At 43.6% G+C, this 5,695-nt stretch overlaps 2 pseudogenes; both read right to left on the bottom strand.

The window, feature by feature from the left end:
- Positions 1-2,009: 2,009 nt before the first annotated feature.
- On the bottom strand, positions 2,010-2,128 carry LOC134949978 (5S ribosomal RNA; annotated as a pseudogene).
- A 283-nt stretch (positions 2,129-2,411) lies between these two features.
- On the bottom strand, positions 2,412-2,533 carry LOC134950089 (5S ribosomal RNA; annotated as a pseudogene).
- Between the last annotated feature and the right edge of the window lie 3,162 nt (positions 2,534-5,695).

Genomic DNA, 5,695 nt, shown 5'->3' with positions numbered 1-5,695 from the left:
GAGGTCCCATAGGGTGAGCAAGTCTCGTTACTAGCGTAGTCCGTAAATTAGAAAAAGCAGCCCAAGGTGGGTCTTGGTGTGTCACCGGTGCTACAGGCTGACAGAGGGGTACAGAACCCCCAATACCTGGACCCTCAGCTGGAATATTTTCATAAGATAAATCTGCGGCGTCAGCACTGCATGACGCAGGATCATCCACAGATCTGTTGCCCTGTGACACAGACATTATTGGAGAATGTAGTCTAGGGCGTAACAGTACAATAGAGCCAGACACAGTACCTAACAAAAAAGAAACCCTGTGGAGTGTGATTGCAATGCAGATCACAGACAGAGGATTTAAGTGGTATATGGTGACTGAAATAACGCAGAGAAAAATACCAAACAGTATATCCTGTGAAACACACATATATATATATATATATATATATATATACCAGGGAAGCTACCAGCGCCACAGATGCAGTATCCCAAATATCAACACTAGTACTGGAAACAAACAGTGGGATAACTAAAAAGATCTGCCTAGTGGACACTCCCTAAAATTTATTAGGGCGTCAGCCTGTTACCTCAGGTAAGGTTAGGCACTGGTATAAGTGCCTAAAATAAAATAAAAATGTGTGGACAAAGAATGAGGTAGTAAGGGCGACCACTGGTGTCAAACAATTGCAAAGCTAGGCAGTTATATAAAAAGTATGGAATTTATTAAACTGTGAAGCACTAAAACAAACCCAAGTATTCAAAAGTGGAAGTTAATATAGTTAAAATAACAGGCACAAGGGGGTAGATAAAACGCATAAAAAACTACAAAAAACATAAAAACGGTACATAGGACATAAAATATGCAGGAGTAAAAAAGTCAAAAATTCAAAAGAGAGGAGTAAAATATCTTAACTTAGTATTTGAGGTTAGATCAAGGTAGCACCCAACGCGTTTCGTCCTGTGTGGACTTCATCAAGGGGTGGTTTGAGACTGGAGACAGATCATCTATATATACTCATCCTGTGAAGGAAGTGGTGCTTACATCACTTCCTGTGATTAATTAAGGGAATCAAAAGCGACCAAAAAGCCAAATATATCACAAGTAAATACACTTATATGAGTCAAAACATCAAACATTAAGAATGTAGTCTGAAAAGTGCAATACAGCATGTATAAAACATAAAAATAGCAAGATGCCGTGGACTTCCTGTCCGGACATTATGTGACCTAATGTCCGCCCCACATCCGGCGTCCTTCTTCACAAAGTGCGCATGCACCGGCTCCTTGTACCGGAACACGTCCGCGCTGTTTGTGGGGATCTTTGGTGCGGCCGGACCAGTTCCTGTGTGTGTGAAGGAAGACCGAGTCCTCCGGCGGCCATTTCCTGTTAAGGCAGTTCCTTAGTGCTCTGTATTTGTGGCGGCCATGTTTTTGGAGTCAAAATAGATCACCTGGGGAGGTTCCCAGAGTTAAGTTTTTCTTTTGGATTTGATCCTTTGCCCAAAACTTTATACAGCTCCATAGCCAGTTATAGATATGTAAGAGATAATAATAAAAAAAATGGGGTCAGGAATTATATTAGCGCAGCTTGAATATAGATAAAAATACAAATACACAGGTGCACTATATATCTTGACTTTTGAATATTATTAGTACTGGTATATGGTGAAAGAGGGTCTTATATAGAGATAGCACAATTACCAGTATGCTCATGAAGAAATATGCATACATTAGATGAACCTATTGCTAGTGCCATTTTAATGTAAAAGTAGTTACAGCAAAGAAAGGAACGGGAGGAAGAGGTATAACCACAGTACATAGTCTTCATTGGGATATGGGTCCCAGGAATGTGTACATAATATGAAATCTTTTATGGGAGTGGGAGGGCCCCAAGGGAAGTTATTAGAAGAATAATAAGAGAAAAATATATATAAAAACAATTAGTGCTAGAACAAGGCAGAATCTGATATACCGATATGTATATACACAATTGTTTAGAGCATTCCTCCAGTTTGTTTCCAACATCTCCAAATTTACAACACCCGATCTTCTAAGGAGGTCTCCCATCCTTATACTGGCCGGGCCCAGCCTTGCTTAGCTTCCAAGATCAGACGGTATTGGGCGTCCCCAGGATGGTGTGATTGTAATAATAATGTGGGAACATTAGACATGAGCTCAAAATTTAGAATCAGTATCCAGGCCTGAATACTTTAATCGCCTAGGTGGTACGACAGATTTGAAGGGCAAACTAAAACCGGATAGTTTTAGATTGAGACCAAATATGTCATAGAGAGATGCATATTTCCTAGAGAGAGAAATGGGATCAGAAAAACAGACAAAGGAAGGGAAGAAGTTGAGGGATCAGAAAAGTGGGGTATTATTATATAGGATATTTCTGGATCGAATCCCCTGTTCTGTCCTTTTTTTAACAATTATTACAGCACCTGATCTCCCCTGGATGTCTCCCAGCCAGGTACTGGTCAGGCCCAAAAACACTGCTTTGCTTCCAAGATCGGCCGGAATTGGGCATGTCCAGTGTGGTATGGCTGTAATATTGTTCAGGAGACAGGGATCCAATGAAAGGTGAAAAGTGAAGGGGGCTAGTATCCAAAGGTTGGCTTACATTACAAGAAGGGTGCAATTTCATATCCCTCATTGTGATTATATATATATATATATATATATATAAAATATTTTGATGCACTTAGCCCCTGTCAGGGTACAGAATATAGGGATAGCAATATGTGTGCGATACATGGAATGGGAACCACACAGCAGCTATTGGCACACACAGTCACATGTACAATGCAGAAATTATCACAAACAATAAAACTGCACTGGACTAGCAATACTAAGTAAAGCAATATATGTATACAGATATAACAATGCACAGTAAACACTGGATGTATATCACAGGATACTTGTACTAAATATCCCTGTTGTTATGCACTTGTTCTTAACGAACACTGTCTAAACGACATGTAGAATACTTAAGTGCAGGCGGCTTTACAGAGGAGGCAGTGCCCAGCAGTCCCGGAATCAGCGCAGCTCTGTGTAATGGCACCCAAACGCTGACAGGGAGTGAGGGAGAGATGCAGCTCCAGGGCGGGAACATCTGCTGTAGATGGCGGCTGGGGGAGGGGCTACAGGTCAGAGCCGAAGTCCCTCTGCTGGACTTCACCACCGGGTACTATGGAGCCTGTACTAAACGGATTTTAGTAAATCTGACCCGTGCCCCTTGCCCTGGTGGATATAGTGGGGTCCCTGCACGGCCAGTGTCCACGCCAGCGGCGCGGTTCGGATCGTGATTTCCGTGGGTCCTGCCTGGGGGACCCTCTTACCTCCTCCCTATCATGCGGCCACACGATCCAGGAGAGCAGCGGCTGTGTGTGTGCCTGATGAGACTGGAGCGCCTCCGCTGTAAGTACCCGGCAACTGGGGCGCGGGAGTATACAGCGCTGCTGGGGGAGGTGAGGGAGCCGCAACACGATGTGTCAGTATGACATATAGCACCAAGTGCCTATGCTGCGGCCCTTGAAGTATTCTTGTCAGAAAAGCTCTTTTCAGGGCTGCCTAGAGCAGCCCTCCCTGTTAGCTGCCTGCTCCAACTTACAAACTGAGCTCCAGTGCCTGGAGGCGGGGATATAGAGGAGGCGGTGCAGTGCATCCTGGGAACAGTCAAAGCTTAATCTTTAAGCCTGTTGGTGCCTCAGATCAAGATCCAACTCTACAGCCCCGATATTTGTGGAATACCAGTGTACCCCGCTGCAGAAACGGTAGCGGAATGGCTCTCCCATTTCTGAATTTCCTAACTACAAGGAAAGAAATGAGCTGAGCGAAGGAGGATAAGGTCAGTCTCCCAATAGGAGGGGCCGGCCGGCAATAGGTGAACACAATCCTTAACCGATTCATCCCCTCCCCAGGCAGTGACAGGAACAGTGCAGGGACCCTAAGAGAGCAAGTTCCGCGCTGAGACAGCAAGGAACTCCCTTAACACTAGTTACATTAGTCTACCTTAAGTACCCCTACATAAGGAGATCCCCAGGCACTCCCAGCAGACCCCTAAAATGGCCACAACCAGTTTGGCGCTGAAGATATATTTATTTGGAAAAACACCACCTGCATTCTTTAAATAAGGAAACGGGATGCCGTTTTTCCTTTCAAAAAGCAAGAAAACAACAGTTCCTATCACCACAAGGAAGGACAGTTACTGAAAGCACGCTTTGCATATGTTATTGTTGGACATTTATAGAGATCAAAGTTGGGGAACTTTCCCTACTGTGCACCCTTTACTGTGTGTCATTTCACCCATGTATGTAAATGTGTTGACAATTATAAACATTTGAGAAGTAAATTAGTTATTTGGCACTATGGACATTAAGATATTCATTGCAAATACCATATATACATTACATCACGCAATATATGATTGTTTCATCAAGCATTTGGACCTGTGCAACAAAGATCTCTCTCTTCTGCTTCTGATAGATGGTGACATTTCACCAAATCCAGGACCCAGCTACTTGCATCGCTCACATTCACCTGATTCACAGCAACATAGAAATCCAGCTAACCTCATAAACATCACGTCTTCCATCACCCTCCAGATCACTAAAATGTGTCTTATGGAATGCACGCTCTGTTTGTAACAAATTAACATCCATCCATGACCTCTTCATATCGAACAACTTCAATCTGCTGGCTATAACAGAAACCTGGCTCACACAATCAGACACAGCCTCCCCTGCAGGACTGGCACATGGTGGTCTCCACTTTACAAACACCTCCAGGCCCGGTAACCATGAAGGAGGAGGAGTTGGACTTTTACTTTCCCAAACTTTCGCATACACTGTTCTACCACAGGTTGCATCACTCACATTTACATCATTTGAAGTACATTCTATTAGGGTTTACTCTCCTTTCTTTCTGCATGTTGCAGCTATCTACCGCCCACCTGGGCATCCCAAACAATTTCTGGAAGATTTTTCTGCCTCACTTCCTATCCTCTGACATCTCCACCATTATCATGGGTGATTTCAATATTGCTATTGATTGTCCAAAATCTGCTACTCACGCCTCCAAACGACTCTCTCTAACCTCCTCTCTTGGCCTCTCCCAATGGACCGACTCCTCTACTCATCAGGAGGGCCACTGCCTTGATCTAGTATTCACCAGACTATGCTCAGTCTCTTAACTCACTAACACTCCTTTCCCCCTCTCAGATCATAACCTTATGACCTGCATGCTCTCCTCCGTTAATTCAAACTCTGTGTTGCTGAAGTCCTCCAATCCTCAAACCCGCAGAAATATTAACACAATTAATCTTCAAGAACTTTCCACTTCACTCCAACAACTGCTTTCACCTATTTCTGCATTCACCTCTCCTGAGATGGCTGTATCACCCCTCAACAAGACTCTAGAACTAGCCCTTGATGAAGTGGCTCCAGCTACCCATCACACTCCACGTAGGCCTAGATGTCAACCATGGCACTCCAAATTAACAAGACAACTACAAAAACTCACAAGAAAACTTGAACGTCAGTGGCGTAAATCTCATATTTCAAGCGACTTCCTCACATATAAGACTGTCTACCACTCTTATAGAAATGCCCTGGACACTGCCAAACATATTTCCAAACTCTTATCTCTGCTCAAGCCTCTAACCCCAAACGACTCTTTAATACATTTAAATCACTTGTGAATTCTCCCTCACCTA

The sequence above is a fragment of the Pseudophryne corroboree genome, chromosome 1 (assembly GCF_028390025.1).
Source record: "Pseudophryne corroboree isolate aPseCor3 chromosome 1, aPseCor3.hap2, whole genome shotgun sequence".
In the NCBI taxonomy this organism is placed as follows: Eukaryota; Metazoa; Chordata; class Amphibia; order Anura; family Myobatrachidae; genus Pseudophryne; species Pseudophryne corroboree.
This window is presented reverse-complemented; position numbering and strand designations above follow the sequence as displayed.